The 18521-nt window shown below is 41.6% G+C and overlaps 1 protein-coding gene across 1 annotated transcript in view; it reads left to right on the top strand.

The window, feature by feature from the left end:
- Nucleotides 1-282: 282 nt before the first annotated feature.
- Nucleotides 283-18521, top strand: part of TTLL9 (tubulin tyrosine ligase like 9) — a 70966-nt gene continuing 52727 nt past the window's right edge. The window contains exons 1-2 of the mRNA XM_061209051.1: nt 283-364; nt 10057-10100. The gene's annotated coding sequence lies outside the window, so the exon portion shown is untranslated. The remainder of the gene's footprint in view (nt 365-10056; nt 10101-18521) is intronic.

The following is an 18521-nucleotide window of genomic DNA, read 5'->3' as shown; positions in this document are numbered from 1 at the left end:
ACCCCCTTGGTCATGTGGGCCGCCCCCCCAACCCGTGGGTCGCGGCGGGGGGCTGGACAAAGCCCCAGTGTGCCGGGCCCGGGGCCCGCGGGACAACGGCAGCTTGTTGGGGCCGCGTGGGGCCTCCACCTCCGGAGGTGGGGGCGGGGCGCTCCCCCCACCCTGGCACCGTCAGGCGCGGGAGGGGCGGGGGCGGAGAGAGCCCCCAGCCGCGGGCTCAGAGACTCGGATCCCAGTTCCAGCTCTGCCCGGCGCTCCCTGCGGACCCTGGGGCGAAACGCCTAGCTCCTTCGGCCTCGGTTTTCTAGCAGAAACGTGATGGGGGCTGGACTTTGATCTTCAGATTCTGTTTGAGACGCGAAAAGTGGGTAATTCCTTCCGTTTGTACATCTCCCTACCCCGCCCCCCATGCAGGCATCTTACCAGCCAACCATCCTCCTCCCCCACTCTTGCAGCCAGTCTGTCCTCCCAACCTCCACTCCATCCATTCACTGTTCCGTCTGTCTGTTCATTCATCCAGCCATCCTCCCATCTCTTCCTCCCATATACTTTGGCCTCTGAGGATAGTGCCATCTGGGTCACCTCTGCTGGGACCAGGCATAACTCTGCTTAGGGGCCCCAATAAATCAGAGGTACATGTGAGGAGAGGGAGATGAGTGAGGGTTACAGTCACCTGGGTCCCTTGGAGTTAAGGAGACTACGACAGGATGTAGTTAGAGACAAGAGTCTCAGAAGGTAAGTCTGGAGACCAAGGTTCCAGGCCCTATTCATTCACCTCTGACCTGCTCAGTGACCCTGGGCAAATCCCCTTGGGCTCCCAGCTACCCAAACTGTATGTCTCAGTGTGCTGCTACTAGGACCAAAGCTGGAGAATGTGAAATAACTGAGAGCACACACCTCCTGTGGGACTGAAATAGAATAGAAGCAGCTGAACCAGCTTTACTCCTCTAGCCGTCACCTGCCCCCCTCCATCTGTAGTGGTAAGTGACTGTGGGAGGAATGTGGGTACAGAGAAGGACAGGGTCAGAGGAACCTGTTTGAAATGCAGTGACTGCAGGAAAATAAAACTGTTTCTTTGGTATTTCTTCCTCAAATTCACAGTGTACATGGGGCTGCCTGTCTCAGCTCTGTGTCCAAGGTTCTCATAAAAACCAAATTATTCAACAAATACTTACTGAGGACCCACTATATGGTAGGCATTAGGGGTGTCCCTAACAGATAAGGTGGCAGTGGTTCCTACCTTTGTTGGCTAACGGTCTAGACCAGCATTGCCCAATAGGAATACAATGTGAGCCACATGGGTAATCATAAATTCTCTAGTAGCCACATTAAAAAAGTAGAAAGAAGCAGGTTGTTACTAATGGTTTTATTTGACCCAGTATAGCCAAAATATTATCATTTCAATGTGTAGTCAATATTTAAACATTATTAATGACATATTTTACATTCTTTTAATTGTATTAAGTCTTTAAAATCCAGTGTGTATTTTACACTTAGAGCACATCTCAATTTAGATTAGCCACATGTCAAATGCTTAATCGCCATAGGTGGCTGGTAGCTCCATACTGGACATCAGGGCTAGGAGGGAAGGCAAACAAAATAAGCAAACAGACAAAGCACTTACAAACAGTCACAATTTTCTATGGAGGAAACAAACTGGGGGACAAGAAGAACTTCTGTAAATAGGTGACATTTGGATAAGACCTGACGTGTAAGAAAGACACAGCTGTTTAAAGAGTGGAGAGATTTCCAGCAGAAGGAACAGCACGAGCAAAGGCCCTGTGGTGGGAAAGCTTGGTCTTTGGGAAGAGCCAGTAGGACTGGAGGGGAGGAGGCCAAGGGGAGGTAGTAAGATTGAGGCTAAAGAGGAGAAGAGGCCAAGCATGAATGACCATGTATGGCCATGATTGGGGGTTTAGAGTTTCCTTCTCAGTATGATGGAAAGCCAGTAGGAAAATTTAAACAGAATGGCCATGTCATCTGATTTACATGGATCACATTGGCCCCTAACTGGAGTATAGGTTAGAGAGGCAAAGAAGGGAGGCTTTGAGGAGAGATGGTGAGAGATGGCAAGAGATGAGGTGCCCTGGGACAAAGAGGGAGTGGAGAGACTGGAAAGAAGGGGAGAGATGCAGCATATATTAATATTTTGGCAGCATAACCGACTTGTAGATAGATTATATGTGGGGAAAAGGAAGGAATTCTAGGATGACTCCCAGTTTTCCTGCCTTGAAAATCGCTATCTGTGCCTCAGAAGTAAAAGCAGGGTTATTAATCCGTTCAACAAATAATTATTGGGGCCCAGGTTATACATGAATTATTGCACCAAAGATGTACTGTCTGACTTGAGTTTTCCAGAAGGCCCCACCCTATGGATGGCATACAGAAATGCCGAAAAGGCGGCCTGAAGACCAGTTCCTCATCATGACCCTGGCCTTAGCAGCTCCGTGAACCTGGGCAGGTGACTGAATGCCCCAGGTCTGTTTCCTCATCCATCTGGGGGCAATTACCACATAGCCCTTTGTACCTCTACTTGATTGTTGGGGGAATAATCAAAGCACAGGTAGGAAAGAACTCTATCAGGTTAAAAACCCTGGAAAAAAATGTAGTTATTAGATTTAACACATTTAATATCTATATACTGTTCAGCCTTTGAAAGTGTTAGTTGTTACAAAGCCCAATTTGCCTTAAATGAGTCACGGGACGTGACAGTTTTTTAAAACCAGTAATATGAAGATGCTAAAATGCAGTTCTCACCTTGTGTTTCCTTGCTTAAAACCATTCAGTGGTTCACCATGGTAGGCAAATTAATGGTCTCCCCAAAGATGTCCATTCTCTAATTCCTGGAAATTGGGAACGTGTTATTTTACATGGCAAGAGGAAATTAAGGCCGCAGATGGAATTGAAGTTGCTAATCAGCTGACCATGAGTTGGGGAGATTATCCTGGATTGTTTGGGAAGGTCCAGTGTAATCACAAGAATCCTTATAAGTGAAAGAGGAAGGCAGGAGTATAAGAGTCAGAGGGGATGTGGTGACAGCAGCAGAGGTCACAGTGCTATGATTTCTGGCTTCGAAGATGGAATGGGGCCATGAGCCAAGGAAGGCAAAACAAAGAAACAGACTCTCTCCTAGAGCTTCCAGAAGGAACTCAGCCCTGCCAACACTTTCATTTTAGCTTAGTGAGACCTGATTCAGACTCCTGACATCAGGAACTATATGCTAATACATTTGTACTGTTTTAAGTCATTCAGTTTACGGTAATTACAGCAGCAATAGGAACCTAATACACTCACCAGTGCCCTTGGGGAAAAGTCCAACCTGCTAAGTACGGCACACAAAGCCTTGTGGGACTGGGCTTCTGCCACTGTGACTCTGAGCAAATTTCTTAACTTCTATGGGCCTCAGTTTTACCATCTGTAAAATGGGAGGGAAAAAACCCCTCTAGATCTGTAGTGAGATTAGATGCAAGGACATATTTAAAGTACCTACTAGAGAGACTGCACACAGCACATCATCATCATCATCATCATTATTGTTGTTGTCATTATTATTATCACAGAGCAATTGACAGGGAGTTAGGAGGCCTGGGTTCTACTCCCCTCACTAGGACTCTGTTTCTGCATCTGTAAAAAAGGAAACAAAAACATACAGGTTTGGCCGTCTCATCTTTCCTCTCTTCACTCTTTCCTGGTCACTGATCTGCATTCACTTCCTCAAACATGCTTCACTCTGTCTTCCAATTTTGTACATGCTGTTCCCTCTGACTGGAATGCCCTTCCCATCCCCTTTACCAGATGAACTCCCATTTCCTCCTGGAAGTCTCTGCTAACCCGAATTAGAGTTGGTTAGACCTCACTGTTATGCATTCCCAAAGCATCCTAAACTTCCTCTATCATAGTACTAATTTTCTTTTATTACTATGGCTTGTTTTTCATTTAGAAAAAAAGGAAAACAAATCCAGATAAGAATATTTTGACCTATTTGCTTCAACTGGGTTGTTTAAAAAAAACCATTTCAAATAAACTTGACATAGTTGAAGTTTCCTCTCCTCTCTCCTCCTCCTTAAGTCTCTCCCCACAAGCAACGCTATCATGAATTGGGTGTGCATCTCTCCAGTCTGTGTTTTTAAACTTGTAATACCCATATGCCCATAAGTATATAGAATATACTTTTGTATGTGTGTTTATAATTAACACAAATGTAACCTTTAAAAATATTTATCATTCTACAACTTTCTTTTATTGATCAAACAATAGGTTTGGGGGATATTTCCATGTTGATATAGAGCTGGATCATTCATTTTAGTCACTGTATAGTATTTTGTTATTAGGGTATATCCCCTTTTATTCATCCATCACCCTACTAATGGACATTTAAATCATTTCTAATATTTTCCACTAATATAAAGAATGCTTTATATTATATGCAAAGAACATCCTTATACATACGAACTATGCACAAGTGTTCGAATTTCTTTAGGGAAGGTTGTCACCTTGCACATTAGCTGCAAAACAAAAGGTAGTCCATGGGCTGTGCAGCTGTATTCAGAGAGCCTATGGGCTATATATCCAGTAGTTGAATCGATGAGTTGTAAGGTATGTGCCTTTTCAACTTTATGAGATATTGCCAAATTGCCTTCCAAAGTGTGAATGTAATCATATAAAGATTCCTGTTTCCCAACATGCTCACAGACACTTGGCATGCATATGTGTTTTAATTTTTGTCTAGTTGATGTATTTAAAATCATCTCATAATTATTTTGATTTATGTATCTCAATTGCCTATTGGCAATTCAGATTTTTTCCGCTGAAAGTTCCCTATTTATATATTTTGTTCACTTTTCTTTTGCAGGTTGTGGGGGAGAGTCTTTCTTAATGGTTTTCAGGAGTTCTTTGAATACTTGCCCTTTGTTATATAGGTTGCAGATTTTTTACTCCTAGTCTATAGCTTGTCTTTTAATCCAATTTACAATGTCTTCTGTTACATGGCAGTTTAAATTTTGAGAGAGTCACAGATCAATTTTTCCCTTATGAGTTGTGCTTTATTAAGAAACCCTTCTTCACCATGAAGTCATAAAATTATATATATATGTATGTATGTATATACAGTTGACCCTTGAACAACATGATTTTGAACTAAGCAGGTCCACATATATGCAGATTTTTTTCAATAAATATGTACTACAGTACTATACAATCGGAGGTTGGTTGAATCCAAGGATGCGGAACTGTCTATAGGGAAGGCCAGCTGTAAAGCTATAGGTGGTTTTTCAACTGCTTGGGGTTGGCACCCCTAACTTCCGCATTGTTCAAGGGTCAGCGGTAGTCTGAAATATTTGTTTGCCATATTTATTCTTTAATCCACTTGAATTAGGTATCTATTTTTTATTCCTATGGAATGCCAGTTTCTCAGTGCCATTTACTGAGTTCTCCATCCTTTCCCTTCTGATTTATGATGCCACCTCTATGGTACGTCAAGTTCACACACACACACACACACACACACACACCTGTGTCTGTTTCTAGGATCTCCATTGTATTCCATTAATATTTGCCTCTCCCTGCACCATAATGTGACTTGATAGGCAGAGAAATATCTCCCTTCCCCAACAAATACACTTTGTTGTTTTGGTTTGATAAGGGCTCTCAAAAATCCTGATTGGATTTGGGAAAATACATGTCTTTATGATATTGAGTCTTCCCATCCACGTACATGGTATATCCCTCCACTTATTCAGGCCTTCTTTAATGTCCTTCAATAATGTTTTGTAATTTTCTCTATGAGAATATTAACTCCACAATCCTTGTTGGTTTTGTTCACTGCTGTATCCTCAGAGTCAAGAATGGGGCAAGACATAGAGTAGATGCTTAATAAAAATTTGTTGTTTAATGAATGTCTTGCATATATTTTGTTAGATACATTCCTACATAACTTACGTTTTGTTGGTATAAAACAACAACAACACCAAATTTTTTTTTTGATAGTTTCTAGTCAGCTATATAGATATAGGTATATAGATTCCAGGGCAGTGGAGAAGTGAGGCAGAGAAGGACAGGGAGCCAATACAGGGTGCAATGACGAATAAATTGCCACTTCAGGTTATATGCAGGGGAGAGACAAGATCAAATTTGTGTTTTAAAGAGCTCTTTGCCTGCAGTGCAGAGAATGAATTGGAATGGATAGGGCAAAGTGGGCACTAGTAGACAGGAGGCTACTGCAGGCGTTGAGGCAAGTCCTGGCATAGTTGGTGCCTAAGAATTAAGAGTGACTGGGAGAGCAGAAGTGACCGATTGGCCAGGTGACCAACTGACCAGGTAACTCAGTGAGGGACCGAGTAAGGAAACGTAGAACCATAGCATTGACCAAAAACTAACAACTTTTCAGACGCAGCGCTAGTAGGTCAACCGAAGTGCAGCCGGAGGAGACGCTAGGCAGTGAGTGCCCGCGGCTGGCAGCCGGTCTCTGGCCCGGTGTGCCCCAGGGTCGCGGAGGCGTGGGGCTGGGAGAGAAAGTAGAGGGGAGTAGAGGGGTCCGGGCCGCAATGGCAAGCAAGGGCTTAAATCAGCTCGAGTCTGCGAGCTGCGCCGAACGGCATGTCCTTGCCTCATCCAATCAGAGCGGCAGATCCTTCCCTCCGTCGCCTTGGCAACGGGACGCAAAAGCTCGAGCGGGACGCGGTGACGGTTTGGGTCGGGCCCTGGGGAATTGTATCATGTCGCGACAGAAGGTAGGGGTGCCCCTCGATCCAGATGTTCCATCGTCCCAGAGAGGGAGGGAAATCGCGGAGGGATTCAGAAGTTGTGGGGTCCTCGTGGAGGCATTCCTGTTAGAATGGGAAGAAAATGATGAGTTCAGAGAAAAAACTACAAGTCCCGGCATGCCGCGCAACGCCGGAGTTCCTGCGCGAGTCCAAGAAACACAGTTTGCTGGCGGGAAATTTATGAAACTCTAGGATTCTAAACTGTACTCAGCGATTTCTGTGACCCCGGGGAAGCGCAGAATTTCGGATTTCCTGACCTGGAAAAGCTCTTAGAGATATATTCACCCCGCGCCCTCTTGCGACTCGCTCATCCATCTATAATCCATCCATCCCTCCATCCATCCACCCCCAAAACGCTAATGTGTTTTTTTCCCAGGCGACCCCAGTGCTGGCCAATGGGGGCACAGAGGTGAATCTGACAATCCCCTGCCCTCTAGGAGTGCACAGGCCAACTCCCCCATTTCGGAAGTGGGAAAGAGTAGACCCAGAGAGGGGAATGAATTACTCTAGAATCCAGCTCTCCCACCCCAACCCGCTTCTTATCCCGTGTTGCACCTCTGATGAATGGTACCTAAAGAAATAAATTTCTTTATTTCCCTCCCAGAGCATTAAAATGAGTGATTACATTGGGCCCACCTGTATACTCCAGGATAATCTCTTTGTTTTAAAGTCAGTTGATTCCAAACCTTAATTCCATCTACAACCTTAATTTCCCTTTGCCATGTAATGTAACATATTCACAGGTTCTAGGGATTAGGACATGGACACATTTTTTAAAATTGTTTTTTTAAAAAATTTAATTAATTAATTTATTTATTCTTGGCTGCGCTGGATCTTCGTTGCTGCGGGCGGGCTTTTGCAAGCGGGGGCTACTCTTCGTTGCGGTGTGTGGGCTTCTCATTGCCGTGGCTTCTCTTGTTGCGGAGCATGGGCTCTAGGCGTGTCGGCTTCAGTAGTAGTGGCGCACGGGCTTAGCTGCTCCGCGGCATGTGGGATCTTCCCGGACCAGGGTTTGAACCCGTGTCCCCTGCATTGGCAGGCGGATTCTTAACCACTGTGCCACCAGGGAAGCCCGAGGACATGGACACATTTTGAGGGAGCATTATTTTGTTTACCACAATATACTATTATCAAATAATTGGAAAATTAAAATTTAAAAATTTACAATAGCGTCACAAAATCAAACACCTATGAATAAATCTAATTAAAAACGTTCAAGACTTCTACACTGAAAACTAGAAGACATTGTGGAAAGAAATTGAAGACTTAAATTAATAGAGATAGACCATATTCATGGAATGATGAACTCAATAGTTTATGGTGTCACTTCTTCCCAAAATGATCTGTACATTCAATACAATCCCAATAAAAAACCCAACATACTTTTTTTGACAGAATAGCAAACTGATCCTAATATTTTTTTAAAAATTAATTAATTAATTAATTTTTGGCTGCGTTGGGTCTTCATTGCTGCACGGGGGCTTTCTCTAGTTTGTGGCGAGCAGGGGCTACTCTTCATTGTGGTGTGCGGGCTTCTCATTGCGGTGGCTTCTGTTGTTGCAGAGCATGGGCTCTAGGCGCACGGGCTTCAGTAGTTGTGGCACTTGGGCTCAGTTGCTCTGCAGCATGTGGGATCTTCCCGGACCAAGGCTTGAACCCATGTTCCCTGCATTGGCAGGTGGATTCTTAACCACTGCGCCACCAGGGAAGTCTGATCCTAACATTTATGCTGAAGTCCAAAGAACCTCAAATTGCGAAGACAATCTTGAAAAAAAAAGTTTGACTTACGCTACCTGATTTCAAAGATTTACTAGAAAGCTATGGTAATTAAGACAGTGTGGTAGTGACATAAGGGTAGACAAATAAGTCAATAGAACAAAGTAAAGTCTAGAGATAGACCTACATGTACATAGTCAATTGAATTTTGACAGAAGAGGCAAGGCAATTCAGTGAGGAAAGGGAAGGTTTTTCAAGCAAAGACTCTGGAGCAACTGAATAAACATACATAAACATATGAGAATAGAAAAGATATTATGAAAAAAGATTAGGACACTTGACTAGTTCTGGAGGAATTAGAGGGGCTCTATCCCCTTCCACTGGCTTTTTGAGGGGTAGGATTGTGTGGTAGGCAGAATTCTAAGGTGGCCCCCAAGATTCCCATCCTCAGTGTACACACCTTGTATAATGCCCTCCCTTGAGTGTCAATGGAGCCTGTGAATTTGATGGGATAGTTATTACCATGATTACAATACATTATATAAGACTCTGCCATAGCTGAGTTGGAGTGGAGGGAGGGTTGGAAATCAGAAGGACATGCTCCTGTTGGCCTGGAAGAAAAGCAACATCTATGTTGTGAACTGCCTATGGGGGCCACTTCAAAAGGAACTGCAAGTGGCCTCTAGGAGCTGAGAGCAGTCCCAGCCAATGACTAGCAAGTAAACAGGGACCTCAGTCCTACAACCCCAAGTAACAATTCTGCCAACAATCTGGATGATCTTGGAAGAGAACCCCAAGCCCCAGAGGAGAAACACAACTCCAGCCATCACCTTGATTGTAGCCTTGCAAGACCTGAGCAGAGGATCCAGCTAAGATGTGCCCAGATTCCTGGTCCAAGGAAACTGTGAGATATAGATTTACACTGTTTTAAGCCACTAAGTTTGTGGTAATTTGTTATGCAGCAGTAGAAAACTAATACAGATGGCACGTCTGTCCAAGGTGCAAAGGTCATCCTGCATCGGACCAATTTCTAGTTCTTTTTTCATATCTGCCTTAGGGATCAGTCTTATCAGGACTGAGGGCGAAACTGTTTTGGACATAGTTGGAGGAGAATAATACCTACCACCCTTTGAGGATTTGGAAGGTCCATTTTGGGTAGAAGGAATTAACATTGCTCTGAGTCTTTGACCCGGCTCCTCCTGGATCATGGGTCTAATCAAACATTCAAGGTTAGAGTAGGTCCATATCCTTCTCTCAGAGCCTGCTGAGTTCAGCCCTCAAACTGGGGTTCATGGTTGGACTTTTAGAGCATTGAAAACCGGGCGTTCACTATACTGGTCATGCCTGTGGAGTAAGCCTACAGTGAGGTGGACCCTTGGATTCTTGGGTGTTCATTCCAAGGCCCAAGTTACTAGGCACATGTTGACTAATAAGAACTTGGCCAGGCTGAACCTTCATGTCATAGCATCTGGGCAGTGTTGAGTCTGATAGTCTGAGCATTTTAATATCTACAGTAAGTTGATTTGGGAAGCAGGGTAGATATGTATAAAATTACATCACTTTCCTTTTCTCATTGCAGAATCAAAATTACAAGGGCCATGGATTGCCAAAGGGAAAAGAGCGGTGAGTGGTCCCACCCAATCCAATAAACCCAGAACTAACTGCCTGCTTGCTTGCTGCCTTCCTTCCTTCCCTTTGTCCATCCCTCCCTCCCCACTTCTTTACTTCAATAATGATAATGATAATAAACAATTAGTGAGCACTTACCATGTGCCAGGCCCTGGGCTTGTTACTTTACTTGTATATCTCATTGAATCCTTACCACAATTCTTTGAAATAGATACTACTCTTATGTCCACATTACAGATGGGGAAACTGAAGCTCAGGGAGGCTAAGTTACTTGCTCAAGACCATAGCATCTGTTAGTGGCAGAGCTTGTTGGACTCCATGGCCCATGTTGTATCTAACTGTGTTTCCTTGCCTCCTTCAACAACCATGTGAAGTTGACTTGATAATGCAAATGTCAACTGCACTCTGAACTTCTGCATCGCTCTGCATCAATAACCTGGTTATAGAACTCAGCACCTCTTTGGATTTCTTAAAAAGAATCCACTTGCACAAAGCAGGAGTGAGCAATGCAGACTTTACTGAAGATTTTTGTGGGAATTAGAGGAGGTAGTTTATATTGCACACACCATGGCAAATATTTTAGAATTTTCTATTCCCTATTTCATTATATATTTCTGTTCTTTCTAATGCCCTTCCTGGCTACACCACCACTGGGGCAGGCACTCATGGCCTCTGACCTTTCTGTCATGCAGCACCCATCTTCTATGCCTTCTTTGTCTCTGTACTGACTCCTTTCCACTAATTTCAAACCCTTCACTCTTGCATGCACAGTGTTCCACTGTGTTCCAGATCCTGACCCTAAACTTACACACCCACTGCCACCTCAACAAAACAAAGAGCACTTCAGTTAACAGGACCCATCCATCTGTTTTATCAGGGCAGATATTGATTAGAAATGCATTTAGCTACAAGTAACAGGAAACCCAACTAATAGTACCTTTAAAAAATTGTATTTCTTTTCCTCATGTAACAAAGAGTCTGGAGGGCTGGTGCAGTGGTTCAACAATGTCAGAGCTAGTGTCTCTGTGATTGTCTTCACATTTTCCTGATGGACACCAAGTGGCTGCTACAGCTTCAGCCTTCATGTCATGATCAAGGTGGGAAGAAGGGGGGAGGGCAGACTCAAGCCATCTCTCTCTTTCTCAAATCAAAAGAATAAACACTTCCCAGGAACCTACCCTCCTTAGCAGTTTTATGCTTTTATACTATCGACCCAAATTGTGTCACATGGAAACCCCTAGCTGCCCGAGTGGCTAGGAATAAAAGTTACGTAAGTGGCATTATACTGTTATATTCTGCACCCTGCTTTTGTCTCACAAAATTATACTTTCAGTATTTATCCATGTTGGTGCATGTAGCTCTGGATACATTTTAACTACTGTATAAGTTCCATTATATACCACAAGTTATGTATCTATCTGCCTTCTGAAAGGCACTTAGGTTGTGTCTTATATTGGTTTCCTCCAGAAGCAGACCCTGAGATAAGGATGTGAGAGCAGATCGTTTATCTGGAAGGTGATTCCAGTAAGCATCGGCAGGGAAGTGGGGAAGTGAGACAGCTAAGGGAAAGAAACCAATAAAAAGTGCATTATTGACAGGTTACTGCTGTGGGCAAGTGGGGCTCCATCCCACCGGGGATTCCTATGAGATAGTGTAGAACACACCGTAGACTTACCCCAACTGAGTGATGAAAGAGCTGGAGGATTTATCCATAAACTTCAGTCATCATTCATTTTATGCTGTTGTGGGGAGGGCAGTTAACTCCCTGGTACTTCAGATCTACTCCAAGCACTGGCTGAGCAGACCAAGGGCTAGAAGAAGACTTCAGGTAAAGAACTGCAGGTGCTGGCAGAGGAAAGCCCTGTGATTTGCATGCACAGGGATGGCAAATGCCCAAGGGATAAGGATGGACCACCAACAGTGTGTGCTGCAGATTACTTCCATAAAAATATTAACAGTTACAGATGAACATCCTTGTATGTATATTGCCGAGTACATATGTAGGGTATCTACCTAGGGTGTAGATCTAGGATAGAATTGCTGGGTGTAGAGTATATGCACATTCAACTTACTAAATACTGCCATGTGGTTCTTCAAAGTGCCTTCTACTGGCAGAGGAGGAGTTTCCATTTTAGCACATTGTTGCTAAAACTTGGACTTTTAGATTTTTGCCAGTCTAATGTGTATGAAATAGTAATTGATGGTTTTAACATGCCAAATTTCTCTCCAAAAGTTTATCCAATTTGCACTCCCATCAGCATCATTATCATTTCTCCACATTCTCTCAAACACTTGGTATTTGCCTGATTTTAAATATTTTCTCCGATCTGATGGATTTGAACTTGTATTTCTTTATTGTTTTGGATTAGCTTTAAATATTTCACTACTTTAGAGCAGTAGTTTTCAAAATTTGACCTCAGGATCCCTTTACAACTTAAAAATCATTGTGGACTCTAATAACTTTTGTTTATGTGGCTTATACTTATCAATATTTACCACATTAGAAATTTTAAATGATAAATTTAAAAAATACTTATTTATTAATTCATTTAAAAAGCAATCACATACTCATTACATGGAAGCATAAATAACATATTTTTATGAACTATAACTATTTTCTCCCTCCCCCAAATTTACTGAGATGAGTGGTGGTTGTTTTACGTTTTTTGTGACGCTCTTCAATGTCTGGCTGAATAGAAGACGTTCACCTTCTCAAATTTTCTGTATTCAATCTGTTGTGATACGTTGTTTTGCCTGAAGAGTAGGAAGAAAATCTAGCCTCACAAAGATATGTTGTTGAAAGGGGAGGACTTTGTGTACCCCTGAGAGTTGGGGACCTTGAGGAGTACGTGGACCACACATCAAGAACTACTGCTCTGGGACTTCCCTGGTGGTGCAGTGGTTAAAAATCTGCCTGCCAATGCAGGGGACACGGTTTCCATCCCTGGTCCGGGAAGATCCCACATGCTGCGGAGCAACTAAGCCCGAGTGCCACAACTACTGAGCCTGCGCTCTAGACCCCGTGAGCCACAACTACTGAGCCCACGTACCACAACTACTGAAGCCCATGCCTAGAGCCGGTGCTCCACAACAAGAGAAGCCCGCGCATGCCAACGAAGAGTAGCCCCGGCTTGCCACAACTAGAGAAAGCAACGAAGACCCAACGCAGCCAAAAAATAAATAAATAAACTCATTTAAAAAAAAAAAAAGAACCACTGCTCTAGGGAATTACAATATGCATCCTTAACTTATCACTATCTACCTTGACTCAATATTATACCACTTCGTGTACAGTGTAAGAACCCTAGAACAGCATGCTCTGTTTACTCCCCTCCCATCTTTTGTGCTGCTATTTTTGTCATATATTTTACTTGTAAATATGTATAAACCTTACAATACGTTCTTTTTTTTTTTTTACAATGTAGTTGTTTTTTTAAATTATTTATTTATTTATTTATTTATGGCTGTGTTGGGTCTTCGTTTCTGTGCGAGGGCTTTCTCTAGTTGCGGCGAGTGGGGGCCACTCTTCATCGCGGTGCGCAGGCCTCTCACTATCGCGGCCCCTCTTGTTGCGGAGCACAGGCTCCAGACGCGCAGGCTCGGTAATTGTGGCTCACGGGCCTAGTTGCTCCGCGGCATGTGGGATCTTCCCAGACCAGGGCTCGAACCCGTGTCCCCTGCATTGGCAGGCAGATTCTCAACCACTGCGCCACCAGGGAAGCCCGGTTTTTTGTTTTTTTTTACTTTTTGGCCACACCAGGTGGCACATGGGATCTTAGTTCCCTGACCAGTGATCGAACCCTCACTCCCTGCAGTGGAAGTGTGGAGTCTTAACCACTGGACCGCCAGGGAAGTCCCAGCCCTACAATACATTCTCATTATATTCACTTTACATAGTTAACTGTTTGTTTTTTTTTAATTAAGATATGGAAGAAAGTATTTCAAATTTACTCCACTCTTTACCCCTTCTTATAGGTCTGAATCTCCATCTGGTATAAGTTTCCTTCTACTTGAAGAACTTTCTTTTAAAATTCTTAAAAGATTATGTTCCTATGTCTTTAGGCTTGCATTGTCTCTGATGAGTAGTCAGCTGTCCTTTACACTGTCTCCCCACCACTGCCCCGGCAGTTACACACACACATACACGCACACACCTGTATGTGTCTTTTTCCCTTGTCTGTTTTTAACACTTCTCTGGTTTTCAGCAATTTGACTATAGTTTGTTTGCCTTTGTGTGTGTGTGTGTGTGTGTGTGTGTTTTGTATTTATTCTGCTTGGAGTTAATTGAGCTTCTTGGATCTGTGACTTGATAATTTAGTCAAATTCGGAAATTTTTCAGCCATTATTTTTTCAAAAAATATTTTCTGTCCTATTTGCTCCCATCTCCTTCTGAGATTCCAATTACATGTATGTTAGGTTGCTTGATATTATCCCATAAGGCACTGAGATTCTGTTCTTCTAAATTTTTTCTTTCTCTAATTCAGACTGAATAATTTCTATTGACCTGTCTTCAAATTTATTATCTTAAAATTTTTTTCCAGCTTTATTGAGATATAATTGGCATAAAACATTGTGTGATTTAAGGTGGACAATGTGACGATCTGATACACATATATATATTGTAAAATGTTTACCACAATAAGGTTAGTTAACACATCCTTCACCTCACATAACTACCATTTTGTTGTTGTTGTTGTTACGGTGAGAACACTTAAGATCTACTCTGAACAACTTTCAAGTCTATCATACAGTATAGTCACCCTGCTGTACATTAGATCCTCAAAACTCATTCCTCTTATAACTGGAAATTTGTACCCTTTGACTAACATTACTATCCTTTTTTCTACAATGTCCAATCCCCTGTTGAGCTCATTGTATGAATTTTTAATTTCAGATACTATAATTTTCAGTTCTATATTTTTCCATTTTGGTTCTTTTTTAGACTTTCAATGTCTTTTCTGCAATAACTCATTATACTGATTAAATGTAATTAAATATATTTAATATATATTTAATATAATTAAATATATTTACTCATTATATCCACCTTTTCATGTAAATTCTTTAACACATTTATAATATCTGTTTAAAGTCTTTAATAATTCCAATAATTGGGTCATTTATGAGTTTATCTCAGTTGGTTGTTTTTCCTCTTGATCATGCATTACATTTTTCTGCTTTATTATTGCATGTCTTATATTTTTTATATTCCATTCTTGTCATTGTGTATAAAAAACAGTGAAGACCAAAAAATTACACACACCCACACCCACACCCACATATGTGTGTGTGTGTGTATACAGGCATACATCATTTTATTGTGTTTTGCTTTATTGCAGTTTACAGATATTATGTTTTTTACAAATTGAAGGTTTGTGGCAACCCTGCATCAACCAAGTCTGTTGGTGCCATTTTTCCAACAGAATTTGCTCCCTTCGTGTCTGTGTCACGCTTTGGTAATTCTCACAATATTTCAAACTGTTTCATGATTATTATATTTGTTATGATGATCTGTGATCAGCAATCTTTGATGTTACTCACTGAAGGCTCAGATGATGGTTAACTTTTTTTAGCAATGAAGTATTTTTTAATTAAGATATGTACATTTTTAAAAAGACACAATGCTATTGCACACTTAATAGACTACAGTATAGTGTAAACATAACTTTTATATGCACTGGGAACATGGGTTGGATCAAAGCTTTAATTATACTGAGTTCACCCCAAGCCTAGCCTCCTGTACTGCCATTTTGAGCTTGTTAGTATTTGACCTGGGAGGAGATTGGACTGCAGTTCAGTTTTTTTGTTTGTTTGTTTGATTTTTGTTGTTTTTGTTGTTCATTTTTGAATTCAACTCTGGCAGGGCTGCCGGAATGCAAACACCATGTAAACATGGAGTTTGGGTTTTCTCTCAGCTGTACTGTTTTCTCTACTGTTCCTTTCTTAAGCAAATTTGCCAGAATCTGGTTTTGTTTGGTTTGGTTTTGGAATGGGCCCTTCCAGATTTTGATTTGTTTTGCCATCCTACATATTGTATAAGCTCAGCTGATTTCTCCTGGTGCCACAAACTCTCTCTTGCACAGCCGGCTTGTTCCTCCACTTGCCCACCCCAGGCCAGGCAGCCAGCCCAGATCTGGAAACGGCTGCATCTCTCTGCTCCCCCCCATGAAGGCCTTGTTTCTCTCTGGAATCAGTTCATCAAGTTTTCTTTTGTCTATTGCTCTCCACTAGCCCCATGGACAAGTATATTTATTTTGTACATTTTTTTCTCATTGTTACTATAGGATTGAAAGTCTTTTACATTGTTTTACATCATAACCAAAAGCGGAAGTCCTCTCCTTGGTATTTTAATTTGCATTTCTTAATTATTGGTAAGGTTGAGTATCTTTTAACATGATTGTTGGTCATTTAAATTTCCTGTACTATTAATTGCCTGTTCATAGCTTCTAGACATTTTTCTATTGAGTTTCTCTTTTTCTTAATGATTTGTAGTAGTTCTTTATGTACTTGGTCCAAATCTCTTATGGATTATAAGCACCACAAATATTTTTTCTTAATCTATAGGTAGTCCTTTAACTTTATTTGTGGTATATTTTGTTATAGAGTTCTGTTATATATACAGAAAGTTGAGTATATCATAATTTTACAGCTCAATGAATTTTCATAAACTTAATATACCCACATCAGGAAACAGAACATCACCAGCATGCCCTCTTCTAATCATTCCTCGATAAAGGTAGCCATTATCCAGACATCTAAAGATGTGTTGGGGATTCCCTGGCAGTCCAGTTAGGACTCTGCACTTTCACTGCCAAGGGCCTGGTTCAAGCCCTGGTCAGGGAAATAAGATCCTGCAAGTTGTGCAGCCAAAAAAAAAAAAAAAAACTGTTAATTTTTAAAATTGAATATTTTAATTGTGGATTCATATGCAGTTGTAAGAAATAATACAGAGAGATCTTATGTGCCCTTTACCCAGTTCCCCCCAGTGGTAACAGAGTAAAACTATAGCACAGCATCCAACTAGGATATTGACATTGATACAGTCAAGATATGGAATATTTCCATCACCACAAGGATCCCTCATAGTGCCTTTTATAACCACACCCACTTCCCCTCCCTCCCCCTCTTCCTCCCCATCCCAACGTACCCTATCTTTAATCCCCAGCAACTGTTGTTCTGTTCTCTTTTCAATAATTTTGTCCTTTCAAAGAGTTTTTATAATGGAATCACACATTATATACTAACCTTTTGGGACTGGCCTTTTTCACTCAGCAACTTCGTTAGAGATATATTCAGGTTGTTGAGTGTATAAACAGTTCATTCCTTTTTATTGCTGACTAGTATTCCAGGGAATGGATATACCACCATGCGTTTAACCATTTACCTATTGAAGGGCATCTGGGTTTTCTTCCAGTCTGGGGCTATTATGAATAAAGCTGTTATGAACATTCAAGTACAGGTTTGTGTGTTAGTTTTCGTTTCACTGGGGTAAATGCCCAGGAGTACAATTGCTGGGTTATATGGTAGTTGCATGCTTAGTTTTTTAAGAAACTGCCAAATTATTTTCCAAGGTGGCTGTACCATTTTATATTCCCATCAGCAATGTATGAGTGATTCAGTTTCTCTGTGTCCTTTCCAGCAGTTGGTGTTGTCAGAGTTTTTTATTTTAGCCATTCTGATACTTGTGTATTGTTATATCATTGTGGTTTTAATTTGTACTTCCCTAATGATAAACGATGTTGAACATTTTTCCATGTGCTCATTTGTCATCTGTATATCCTCTTTGGTGAAATATCTGTTCATGTCCTTTGCCCATTTTCTAATTGGATTTTCTTTTTAATGTTGAGTTTTGAGAATTCTTTATGTATTCTAGATAGTAATCCTTTGTCAAATATGTGGTTGCAAATATTTTCTCCTAGGCTGTACCTTGCCTTTTCATTGACTTAACAGAGTCTTTTAAAGAGCAGAAATTGTTAATTTTGAAGGTGTCCAATTTATCAGTTTTCCCTTTTATGGACCATGCTCGTAGTGTCAAATCTACAAATTCTTTGCCTAGCTCTTAGATCCCAAAGATTTTCCTCTATGTTTTATAATTTTACATTTTATACTTAAGTTTGTGATCCATTTTGAGTTAAAGTATAAAGTACTTTATACTTTATATAAAGTATGAGGTTTAAGCCTAGGTTCATTTTTTGCATGTGCATATCCAATTCTCCAGCACCATTTACTGAAAAGGCTATTCTTCCTCCATTGAATTGCTTTTGTTCATTTGTCAGAATTCAGTTGGGCAGGGACTTCCCTGGTGGTCCAGCAGTTAAGACTCCACGCTCCCAATGCAGGGGGCCCAGGTTTGATCCCTGGTCTGGGAACTAGATCCCGCATGCTGCAACCAAGGGCCCGCACACAGCCAAATAA

The sequence above is a fragment of the Eubalaena glacialis genome, chromosome 13 (genome assembly GCF_028564815.1).
Source record: "Eubalaena glacialis isolate mEubGla1 chromosome 13, mEubGla1.1.hap2.+ XY, whole genome shotgun sequence".
In the NCBI taxonomy this organism is placed as follows: Eukaryota; Metazoa; Chordata; class Mammalia; order Artiodactyla; family Balaenidae; genus Eubalaena; species Eubalaena glacialis.
Note: the sequence above shows the minus strand (reverse complement) of the source record. Positions and strands in the feature narration are given on the sequence as shown.